General features: G+C 41.7%; 1 protein-coding gene and 1 long non-coding RNA gene across 3 annotated transcripts in view; one reads left to right on the top strand and one right to left on the bottom strand.

Annotated features, from left to right (window-relative positions):
- RBM47 (RNA binding motif protein 47) overlaps positions 1–12,512 on the bottom strand; it is an 83,121-nt gene that overhangs the window by 50,455 nt on the left and 20,154 nt on the right. The window lies entirely within an intron of this gene.
- On the top strand, positions 6,762–7,246 carry LOC144589415 (uncharacterized). The gene is made up of 2 exons (XR_013545504.1): positions 6,762–6,887; positions 7,064–7,246. It is a non-coding gene; the product is annotated as an uncharacterized LOC144589415 (long non-coding RNA).

Genomic DNA, 12,512 nt, shown 5'->3' with positions numbered 1-12,512 from the left:
ACCTACTTTGCCTGACTCGCTGGCAAAACTCAGTTGTTTGACTTCACTTTGTTCTCTAGCCCAGTTTCAGGATTTCTTCCTCCTAATCTGTTTGCTGTCTCTGCTTGACTTTACTAGTAATTACCTTGCTTTGTTCACCCCTCCTCAACTGGGAAGAGCCAGGCTGGAAGCAGGATAGTCCCACAATATTTAGGGACCCAAGATTGGGAGCTACGTCTTAAAAACTGTGAGCGAGGCACCCCATGACACACCCATCATTGAGGAAGACCACGACTGCATAGAGGGGGTGTTAGTGGAAATAGAACAGGAGAAGGGAGTGGGGAAGGAGGCGTTAGAAGTCTGTTTGGCTGACGACAAGGGGGAGGAGCTGGATTTGATTGTTTGGGAGGAGGTGTTAAAAGAGGGGGAAAGCCCACGTGTTTTCAAAGTAACCCAGGAAATAAGGCTGGAGAGGAGGGATCAGGCAGTACAAACAGAGAAGGAGTGGGAGCAGGAGGATGTATTAGGGTTAATGAAAGAGTTTACGAACCTCCAGACAGGAGGAGGCTTGCTACCTGATCCGACGGGCATCAGAGCTGGGAGAAAGAACCTTGAACCTGTGGAATGGACAGTGGTTGTGTATCTGCGCAACCAGCATGGGGGGGGGGAAAGGTAATTCATCCCAGTCCCTCTTTACTCCAGCAGCTGTGCGAGGGGGATTGGGTGAGACACCTCTGCTGTGGCACGATCTGCGCAATGCGGAGCACACCTTTGAGACCAATGACAGACTGGGAACGCTTTGGACCAGCCTCAATGTGAGGAGTGCTAGTAACTCCTGATACGAAGGTCCGCAGTTACAAGATTCTACCTGAGTTGAGTTTGATAGATCCTTTTGAAGCTGTTGAGTTAGATGTGTTAAAGAATAAAAGAGACACTGTAAAAGTTTTAAATCAGCCTCCGACTCTTTTTCCCGTGCATACTTGGGGATTGCCCATGACAGAAGAAGAACCCAATCACAAAAACATAACACAGTTATATAGCTGCTGCTTGTTTAGAGTTGCACTTGAAGAATGACCCTGACATTCAAGAGCAATCTCAGTAGTTTCTCTCTCTCAGTTTAATCTACAGAGACAATTTGACATATTTAGCAAACTGTAGAAATTTATTTCAAAATAGATATTTCCTTGAAGCACCCCAACCTGTTTCTACAAATACTTTGGTGTTGCACCATGGAGGTCACCTGTAGACCAGCATCTCCAACACTGTAGTGGAAAAGTCTAACCTAGAAGTAAAGGGATATCAGCCGGGAGTGACCAGGATGGTGGGGAGGGGAGAACAACCTTCCATTTTCTGGAGAGCTTGTAATCTTGCCAAGTACTGCCTGATTACTATACGAGCACAGTAACTATGCAGTGCCTTGCTTTAACAGTGCTTTACCAACTCACTCAGTTAACTGCTTTTTACAAAGGGGTAAAACTGCCTGTTTAGCCTCTCCCGTAAGTGTGCTATAGGTAGTTTTTTACAGTGCCCAAGCGCTAAAACAAATAAGTAAAGGAGGGGATAGGTACAGGGTGGAGATTACATATTAATATAGAGTGGATGTAGTTTACCTATTAAAATCGTGTTACAAATTGGAACATTTGAACTCTAGCCTTAGCTAAGATACTCTCTTGTCACATCTATTTCTGTAAGGGGACATAATGCCACAGTTCTGGAGCAGAATGTGGGAAAGTTATTATTATTTTTTGGCTGATGCCTTCCAGAATGTCCCTCTCAACCTGGCTACTGGCAATGCTGACTGGAGGATTTTGGGGGCTGTGAACCGCCCCCTCAAAAAAAAAAACACCAAGTTTTTTAAGACTGATGTTTCAGCCCAACAAGTTTTCCTTTCTTGTAGCTGTTACACCAGCAAAATGCACAAAACTGTAGAGGTCACAGGATACCCCATACAGTACCTATATTGTGGGCACCTTGAGAAAATCGCAATAAAATCTGTGGGGTCTATATAGAGAGACAAACTGTCTTTCCTATGAACTGAACAGATTTAATGGAAGGACACCCTGCTCCCTTTTGTTAGAGGCATTAGGTAGTTTTTGCCCAGAAATGTGCAATGTCAGCTTACATAGTTCATTTACAAGAAAGCTAAGCAGCACTTCCTTGGTGCACAGAACTTCAGGAAGTAAAAACCTATAAAACGTATGTATTTTACTTTCATAGATTTTTATTTTTTAAGAACTGGAAGAAGAGAACATGGGATGCTTTGTAATGTTTGCATTCCAGGAGGGTCAAAAATCATGGGTAACAGCTCTACATTAACCGAGCATATGCTCTAGAATCTCCTCCTGTACTCTCTGTGTCAATTCAGGGAGTCTTCAGCTGACTACTCAAGGAGGGAAAGATGGCTGTGAAACAGACAGATTTACAATATATCTGCAGTTTGTTATGTCCTATCAAGATGGAACCCTCACAAACCTAGTACGGCTTTCAAAATAAGTGAGATATTTAAGGGGTGGGTTTTCCAGTTTCAATGGCTGAGCAGAGATTTGAATCCAGGTCTCCTGAGTCTTACTCTATCCACCACACCATACTGGGTAAACCAGTATACCACACTGGGAATAATAGCAAGCATTGGATTTCTGCTGTATCTGTCTTATGGCACATGTCTATGTATGCTGGAAAAGAAAGAAAGAATCACAAGAAAGGATTTACTTCTTTTCTAATTTTCTAAATCCAAATGATACAGCTTTGTCAGAAGGAATGATGTGCGCTCATGAAGAAAATTGTTTTTTCCAGTGTTATAATAGTTCTTCTGAAAATTTTATTTGTGGCTTTATCTTCTCTATACATACCTAAATATTTTCATATTTTTATGAGGCCAAAACTTAAAGGTAGGCATTAATTATTGATCATATTTCAATTATAACTGTTATGTACATCCATACATATAGATACTTCATTGATAATTATTGTATGTGTCCATACATATGGATGCTATCGCTTTGGAAGAAAGCATCAGTTTTATACAAAAGTTCCTGATTACTAGGGGATGTGGTGGCGCTGTGGGCTAAATCGCAGAAGCCTGTGCTGCAGGGTCAGAAGATCCGGCAGTCGTAAGATCGAATCCACGCAACGGAATGAGCACCCGTCGCTTGTCCCAGCTCCCGCCAACCTAGCGGTTCGAAAGCATGCAAATGCGAGTAGATAAATAGGGACCACCTCGGTGGGAAGGTAAACAGCGTTCCGTGTCTAAATCACACTGGCCATGTGACCACGGAAAGATTGTCTTCGGACAAAAACGCTGGCTCTATGGCTTGAAGAGCGGGATGAGCGCCGCCCCCTAGAGTCGGACACGACTGGACAAAAATTGTCAAGGGGAACCTTTACCTTTACCTTTACCTTCCTGATTACTATGTGAAGTTTCCAAAAATTTCAGTGCATGGGGTAGAACATGGGTTAGATACAAACTGAGGGCATGTCTAGACAAGGGAAATAAGGGCAATTTCGTTAATACTTATAACATTCTTATCAATATATCTCTCACTTGAGCAATCCCTGGGAAGGATCCAGACAGATCTTTGGATAGCCCTGTACCCCTTTCAATGAATGATGCTCTACTTCCTGCTCTCTTCCCTACTCTTTCCCATAGTTGTCATTCAGCGGACTGTGGAGACTTTCCTCTTTTTTCTTTCTTCTTTTTTTATTAATTAAAAGGAGGGGAAAGATAGCTAAAAATCCCATTGCCATGGCTCAGTTTGTGAATCAGCTACAGCAGAAGCGAAAATATATCCAAGAAGTGGCTAGACAGACCCTGGAAGATGCACAACACAAACAATGATGCACAAGCAAGGAACCGTGATTTCTATGTAGGAGTGTAAATGTTAGCCCCAAGCTCCAGATAATGTGGGAAGGTTTATTTGTGATGAAGAAGAAACTTAATACTGTGAATTACTTAATTGAAAGGTGTGGAGGTGGACTTACACCAAAAGTTTATTGTGCCAATTGTTTAAAATAGAGATGGACACAAAGTACTGTGTGCCTCTTCGTCCTAAGTCATTGGCACAGCAGGGGCACATTCCTTTCCCCCACCCCCCTCATGGCACCCCCACTCACCAGTCAGTGCACTCTGCTCTGTCCCTCCCAGTTGTGAGATCTCCAGTTCAGGCAGGAGCCCAGCAGCTGGCCACTCAAAGGCAGTGCTGCAGGAATCTCTGCCCCGCCTCCTCATCTGAGTGGCCAGCTGCTGGAGAAGTCAGAGAAGGGAAGTCTGGGCTCCTGCGATTGTGCGATGGGAAGGGATGGAGTAATGCATCCCAGCTCGTGAGCAGAGGTGCCAGTGAGAGAAGTGGGGGAAAGGAACGCATGGCAGCTGTGCTGCTATGCCAATGACTTAGGACAAAGAGGCACAACGTATTTCATGGAATGACTCCTACATGTGTTACTTGAAAGTAAGGGAGAAGAGTAATTGATGGGGATGGGAAGTGATGATTCCACTATGGAATCATTCTGATGTTTGAATTATGAGATATTTTGCAAAATTACTGTTCAAATTTTTAATGCTTGTTTATTTTATTTATTTATATTATTTATACACAACCGTTTTCTCGGTAGGAAGAAAGAGTACTCTTAGACTGTTAAGAATTTTTCAATGTTATTCTTCTATAGAAAAGTTTTTGATAAATGTAGTAGGCTGAAGCTTTAAATGTTAAGTTTAGTTGTAATGGACTGCATTGTCTTGAATCGTTTTTTTTAGAACCATGACAGCTTTATATGTACTAACAAAGCAAAGCAGAAATCCATCTACCTAACACATAATACAGTAAAGGTAAAGGTTCCCCTTGACAATTTTTGTCCAGTCGTGTTCGACTCTAGGGGGCGGTGCTCATCCCTGTTTCCAAGCCATAGAGCCAGCGTTTTTGTCTGAAGACAAACTTCCATGGTCACATGGCCAGTGCGACTTAGACACGGAACGCTGTTACCTTCCCACCGAGGTGGTCCCTATTTATCTACTGTACTTGCATTTGCATGCTTTCGAACCGCTAGGTTGGTGGGAGCTGGGACAAGCGACGGGTGCTCACTCCATTGCGTGGATTCGATCTTACAACTGCTTGGTCTTCTGACCTGCAGCACAGGCTTCTGCGGTTTAGCCCGCAGCGCCACCACGTCCCTCTTACATAATAGAGTAGAACCCCCATATCCGCAGGATCAATATAAGCAGTTTCAATTATTCAGGGTCTGAAAATATTAAAAATATTACATGAAAATACCTAGAAATACAGATTGTCAAGATGTAATGATCAAAACGAGCTACTAGAGGAAACCAGACGCTATGCAATACAAGTAAGCTGATGCCATTTTGCCTAGTTTCCCACTAGCTTGAGACAGCTTCCTCTACCTTCCAGAGCAGTGTTGCCGTAAAACAGAGCTGGGTTGGCAGGCAAAGTGAGAGGAGGGACACTAGCCTAAGCCAAAATGCCACCTGGGAGAGTTTTCCAACCTCCCACCCTTCTTGCCTTCCAGCCAACCCCTTCCTCAACATTCCTGGGCAAGCAAGAAAATGCATTCTTAATTGTCTTAGAAGGAAAAAAAACCCATAGAAACATTGAGAGAGAGAGAGAGAGAGAATGAGAACAAGAAAGGAGGGGGGTTATCTACAGCACATTGATGAAGGAAGGAAAACAACTCAGCTCTTACTCACAGAGGCACCATCAAGACAAAAAAATAGAGGTACAGGGGTTGTGGGTCCAGCAGTCTGTGTTAGATAAAGCGTTCGTGCAGTTTTCAGTATCTACGGGGAGGCTTGTAATTGATCCCCCACAAATAGAGGGGTCCTACTGTACTGCCAATATATCTTATTTATCTAGAATAGTGCAGCATCAATAGGAAAATTTTTTTTTTAATTTAAAATAATAGAATAGATGAAAATAAAGGAGGGGGCTCTCAGTCATCTCTTTCAATGCCACACCCATCAAATATGTCATAGGGTTGTCACCTCAGATTACACCATCCATGGCTCTGTTTTGGTACAGACCTGCCATCTAAATGGGCTACAGAACTGGCTAGTTAGGAATGCCCCAAATGACACACACACAAAAAACCCTGTAGCCCTAGTGCTGTGCCAAAAAGGAGTGGGACCGCTCTAAAAAGGAGTGGGCCGAGGTGAGTTCCTTTAAGTCAAAACATGTGTAGATTTGGTAAACAAAACAGCACTAAAAGCGATCCAAATAGCAAGCTACTCTGTCAGGGTGGACATGCCCTAACAATGCTGTACTCGTATCTTGGCTAAGTTGTCCCACTGATTGCAATGGGACACAAGTACAACTAGGTTGGATGCAACGCTGTGTAAGACTGCTGTTCTAACAGTGTAGAAACTGTGATTGGGCCAAAGTACTTTGGGAGACTGTTTGCTGAAAACAGCACATTCCTCAGATTCCTATGGGTTAAATACTAATTGATATTTATTGTAAATTTTTCATTTTCTCATCCTATGATTTGTCACCTGCTTCAGCAAGTTGTTATAATTTAACCACAGGAAGAAATCCATTTCTTGTTTTAAAGATTAACACTTTAGGGGAGTAAGTATGTGTGTCTGAAGATTTTTTTTAAGCTTCTGGGAAAGATTCGCTCTCCTCTGCAGAAGAAGAGAAAGCTGAGGTTGAGCTGAGGTACAACAGAAATCTGACAGGAATGTTGGGGCACCTGTAGGGAAGCAAACCCAACAGCTACAAAGCCACAACAGCAGTGCAAGCTTGAGAGGGGGGAACCTCATGGATAAGAGAAGACGATCATCACTGGTGGAATGTCCAGGGAATCCTTCCCCAACTGGCTAACCTCCAAACATGTTGAACTACTGCTCTCATTATATCCAGCCAGCATGGCAGATGCATTTCGCTATATGCGAAGAGTGCCAGGTCGGTTTAAAGAGAAGCTCTTTTGAGAGGGACAGATATATCTGAAAACAAATGAGGCCACAAATGTTTCATGGACGAGTCCGAGAACATTCTGTTTTTTGTTTGTTTGTTTGTTTGTTTTTAGTACTTAGGGGATCAGCAGCACACCTCCTTGACATGCCTGTTTTTTTCTCCAGGTCTATCTTCATACCACATGCTGGACTTGCATCTGTTCAGAAGAGTCTAGGCATTGTTAGTGGAGAAAAAACCAAGTATGAGGGGTGTAGAAAGAAGCGTTCTCCTTTTAGTAACAATGTGGGTTTCTCTTACTGTAAAGAAAGGATCTGGCCAGAGCAAGATTAGAAGTTTTCAAGCAAAAAGGGAATTTGCAGAACCAATAAAAGAATCCTGTAAGAGGGTGTATCATATTCACATATCAAATATGCTACGAAACTGGTTCCTGCTCAGTACAAAAATATAAAGAAATCTGACTAATCATTTATTCTTGCACACAGTCACAGCTTATAGTTGTTTAATTTGAAGATTTTCTCCCAATGATGGAGTGTAGAGTTACCAATTTTTGTTCTCAAAATGTTGACAGTGAGGTGGAGTATTTTACATCCTTTGAAAAGATGTATTTGACCAGAGCATGGCTAGATTTCTGAACTGATATTTTCGTGCTCTGTATCTGGGATTTCCAGCAGTTTTTCTCATCAAAATACACTCCTAAGTACTTGAAGATCTGGACTTGTTCTATTTTATTTTTTGCCTATAGTCCAGCTAAATTTGGGGGGATGCTTTCCAAAAATCATCACTTTAGATTTTGTGTAATTTATTTTTAGTTGCTCTAGGTAGTCAATAGTTGTTTTTCTTAAATTAATCACTGTATTTCCATTTGCTGAATGTTTCATTACTGTATTCCTCGCTTCAAATGGTGTTCCTTAAAAATACTGACTGGACCAGTTCAGGCGAACCCTGTGAGAATGGGACTGATCTCTTGGGTAGAACATTCCCTTCTCACTTCTTTCTAATGGGTCTCCTTTGTTTCCTGCTTAACACTATATGTATTTTGTTATGAAGTCTGGGTTGCTAGCTGTTTCATGTAAGATCCAGGAGAGGAAAATAAGCATGAGTAACTGAACCCACATGACATATTAGTCAGATATTATGCTATTCTCACAAAGATTTGTATCAAAATAATAATAATGGCAAAACATGGTTTCTGATAATCTAGAGACTTCAACCACCACACCTGTCTGTCAGAATTTAAAGCAACATGAATTAACAAGACCAACATTCAGATCCCTTGGAAATACCAGCAGGTCTTGTTCATTCAAGCTGTTTCAGTCTTAACTTCCCGACCTATAAAACAAGTAAGTAATAAAGAGCATGCTGCAGAGTATTATTGTAGGGATGACATTAATAAGGAGTTGAGATAATTGCTTGCATTATTAAGATGTTACTCACTTTATAGTACAGACAATTAACATCTCGTCTGGGTGATTTCAGGCAAATGAGTCCTGCTGGGTTTTCTTCTAAGATGCCAACAAAATATTAATTTGATTCTTTGAACACAAGTTCAGAAATGTTCTGTTGCAGCACTCACAAAGTAAGCCCCAAATGAACAGAGGCACATTTATAAAATAAGGAAAGAAAATCTAACATTCCTCTACATATCATATGCCCAATGGGTTCAAATGAGAGCTCAAGGAGGATGAATAGCAGCCTATCAGGTTTTGGTGGCAGCCTGGGGGACAGTGGAATAGACGTGTTACAGCTCCACAAGGAGAGAGGGTGGGTGGAGAGGGCCTTTACCAAGATGGCCAATTATTATTATTTACTCACACCACAGTCTCTCAGTGTATGGGATATACAACCTGTACTTTGGGAGCCACAAAGGCCAATTTGTCCGCTTGCAATGCAGAGCCCAAAACTGGACTAAAATCTTTTCCTGCTTTTCCCAGCAGCTCAGATTGACTCCCTTGGATTCCAAGATTTAATTTTTTTGTTCTGCTAGTAAGAAAGCGACATCAGTGGAGATTGCTGGGGGTGGGAGCTATGTATGTAAAGTATATGTATGGCCCCCGCCAGACCTGAACAAGATTGGATGCTACCCTGTCTTATGCACTTTACTTCTATTTTTGTGCACAGATGTGCAGCTTCAGGTACCCTGTGCTTAAGACGAACTCCAGGCATGTCCAGGGAAAGTTGGAGCAATCTAGTTACCACTTAAAAGGTTCTTATCTTTAATGTGATCTATGTTATCTTTCACTTTATAAATTCTTCCATTCATAATGATTACTTATGAGAAGAGCCCAGATCTTTGGACTGCTCCAGTTTATCCCTCTTTCAATTAATGGCACTTCCTTTCCAATCCCCTTCCTCACCTTTTTCCATGGCCGTCATTCAGCATTCCCTTTTTTTAATTAAATAAAGTGACATAGTGAAACAGCAATCTGGCTAGCATAGTACACATACTTTGTATCTCCTTTATCTAGAACAGTGCTGTAACAATAGACACATGTCAAAAATTAAACCAAGAGTAAAGTAAATGAAAACAGAGGAGGGGGTTTCTTCACCATCCTTTTCAATGCCTACCAAATATGTCACAGAGTTGTCAACAGGTTGCAGAACGGGCTAGTTAGGAGTCCTCCAAATCATGCCAAAAGACTGTAGCCATAGTGCTGTGCGAAATAAGCACGGGGCAGCTCTCAAAAGGAGTGCAATGGATTGCTCTGTCAAAACACATGTGGATTCCATAATTTGATTTGAACCAAACAGTACCAAAAGTGACCCAAATACTAGGACATGCTCTCTGTCTCTAAAACAACTGGTGAAATATGATGCCTGCACAAAAACTCCTCCAAAATAACAGGATAATGAAGAGAAGCAATAGAAGCAGGATGATGAGTTGCCTGCTATCACTGAAGAGGTGGTATAGAAAACTTTCTCAGTGGAAATTAGCACATTATAAATATAGTCAGGCTTAAAATGTTTGCACTGGCATGCATTTTGGCAACACACCAGCCCAGTCTGCTCATAACAATAAACCAAGTTTCCAATAACCATGGCTTACAGTGGACCCTTGACTTACAGACAGCTTGACTTACAGACTTTTTGAGTTACAGACTTCTCTGGCCGCAAAATTTAGGTTTGACTTGCAGACTGAGATTTGACTTACAGACCAGAAAAAACCAAAATGGAACAAAAACGGCCTGTTACGGGATTAATCGGTTTTCAATGCACTGTAGGTCAATGGAGACTTGACTTACAGACTTTTTGACTTGAGAACCGCCTTCCAATACGGATTAAGTTCTCAAGTCAAGACCCCACTGTATTATTCTTTATCAGTACTGTAGTATGCTTCTGCTCACTGCCCATTTGCTTCTGTTGAAAGCAGTTGTGAACAAACAAATCAGCCACACCTGCTTGCTAATGTGCAGAAAATTTCTCCTATGAGAATTTCAACTAACCTCCTTCAATTTGATAGAAAAGAAATGGCTTTCAAAAAGAATTTCACAGGAATAATTCTGGATAAAGTTTCATGGGTGAGCATCAGATTTTTCTCATGTACCTTCCTCATTAAATGGCCAAGGATAGCATGCACACATTTTCTCTTTCATTCTCTTTTACCACAATTTTAGCCCCACCTCCACCAGTTTCCTATACTTAAACTGAAGCCGAGAGAAAGATGACACAGGACAACAGCTTCTACCGAACTTTTTTGGATCAGGAAGTGTGGGCTGCTGGGGGAGTGGAAGAATTAGGAACCAATGTGTAATAGAAAGAAGATGAGGAGTAGCATGCTTGACCAGCTTGCAATGTTACAGAAGTTTTTAAAAATAGTCTAAAGGAATGTTTAAAGGCTCCTTAGAAAAAGGTAGAAAAATGGAACTCTCTTTCACAAACCTTCTGAGAAACTGAAGAACAAATAGCACAGGACTAGCTTTGTCTTTTTGCTAAAGCTGGACACAACATTGCCCTGACCCATACCTGCTCCAGGGAACGAGTTGAATTATAAACATCTGAAGCAGAAAATGCATTTGCTGTAAATCCTCCAAAAGTGTAACACTTGGGAAGCCTTGGTGATAAACCCTGAAGAATTGGAAGAAGTGCTGAGCCAATATTTCTCAAAACCAAAATGGTGGTCACACTGTCAACACAATTGCCATTTGCATGAGCGGTGGGGGGGGAGGCAAAAAATAAGATAAACCTAGGTTACAAGTGCTGCTAATAAGGTACAGTGGGGTCTTGACTTGAGAACTTAATCCGTATTGGAAGGTGGTTCTCAAGTCAAAAGTTCTCAGGTCAAATCTGCATTTCCCATAGGAATGCATTGAAAACCATTTGATCCGTATCTGCTCTTTTCCGTCCATAGAAACTAATGGGAAGCTGCTATTCTGCCTTCGACCACTAGAGGGGGATATTTTGTTTCTTTTTTTTCTTAGGTCAAGAAAGGTTCAGGGAAGGCAGGGAAAATACAGTCCAGGCAGTACCAGGCGGTCTGAAGACTGTCTCCCAATCCACTCTCTAAACGCTGGGAGGAGTGAGGAAGCAGACAGGCACCCTTTTCACTGGCCAACAGTTAACTGAAAGTTCAAATTTTGCACTTTCCCTGCCTCCCACATGTTTTTTTTTAGTTCTTAACTCAAATCTAAGTATGTAAGTCGAGTCAATATTTTCCTATGAGAGTGGTTCTTAAGTCAAAATGTTCTTAACTTGAGCCGTTCTTAAGTCAAGACCCCACTGTATAATCAAACTATGACCCATTATTCTGACTTCTGAGAAAGGAAACAAGCAATAGTTCCTGGTTCACACATCACACCAAACGAACTGCAGGCATGAGATTACTCATCTGTTTAGCTGTTCCCACATGGAGGAGGTGCCAAGCAGAAATGAATAAGCACTTCATGTAGCACAATGGTGCACTCAGAAACCAGACTTCCTTTAGCATCCTGGCTTCTTGTTATATTTGTACGCGCTTATTTTGAAAGAGTGTTTATTTTACCAAATTGCTCTGATACAGGTGTATAAGATCAAGAAAATTATACATCAATACAACTAGGTTCTGAAATTAGACTTGTTATGGACTATCACAGTATTGATTAGATGTACATTTCCAAAGGGAAAGTTTTAAAAAAAGAAATATGCATTGAAGACAATGTACTTATCATAGTATCAGCTAACCATAGTTATCAGCTGAGACAACCAAGTTCATATCACCGCTGTGTCACAAAAGTTCAGTAGGGGACCTTGTCCTTGTCACTCATACAAGATTGATGCAAAGATTAAAAATGCCAATCTAGACTTGGAGGAAGAAAGGATACCTAGCCCTCTTTTAATTTGCCAAAATCTTAAAGAGAGCCATTTCACACTGCCAGTACTGCGGCTGCAGCCGCCTTCTCAGGTTTGGCTCTCTCCATCGTTCCCATATTGCCCCTTTCTGTTCCTTCTCTCCCGCGTCGCCCCTTTTCTTTCCACTGCCCCCCTGAAAAACAAAATCACCCCCTGGGGGCGAATTCACCAGTTTAAGAACCACTGATGTAGAGCATGTTTGCTGCTCTACTAATGGTTTTGTTGTTGTTGTTCTTTTTTACTTCCTTGGCCCCTCCACAGAGACGAAGACGTTTTCACTTTCCCTTCTGA

The sequence above is a fragment of the Pogona vitticeps genome, chromosome 5, assembly GCF_051106095.1.
Source record: "Pogona vitticeps strain Pit_001003342236 chromosome 5, PviZW2.1, whole genome shotgun sequence".
Taxonomy (NCBI): Eukaryota; Metazoa; Chordata; class Lepidosauria; order Squamata; family Agamidae; genus Pogona; species Pogona vitticeps.
Note: the sequence above shows the minus strand (reverse complement) of the source record. Positions and strands in the feature narration are given on the sequence as shown.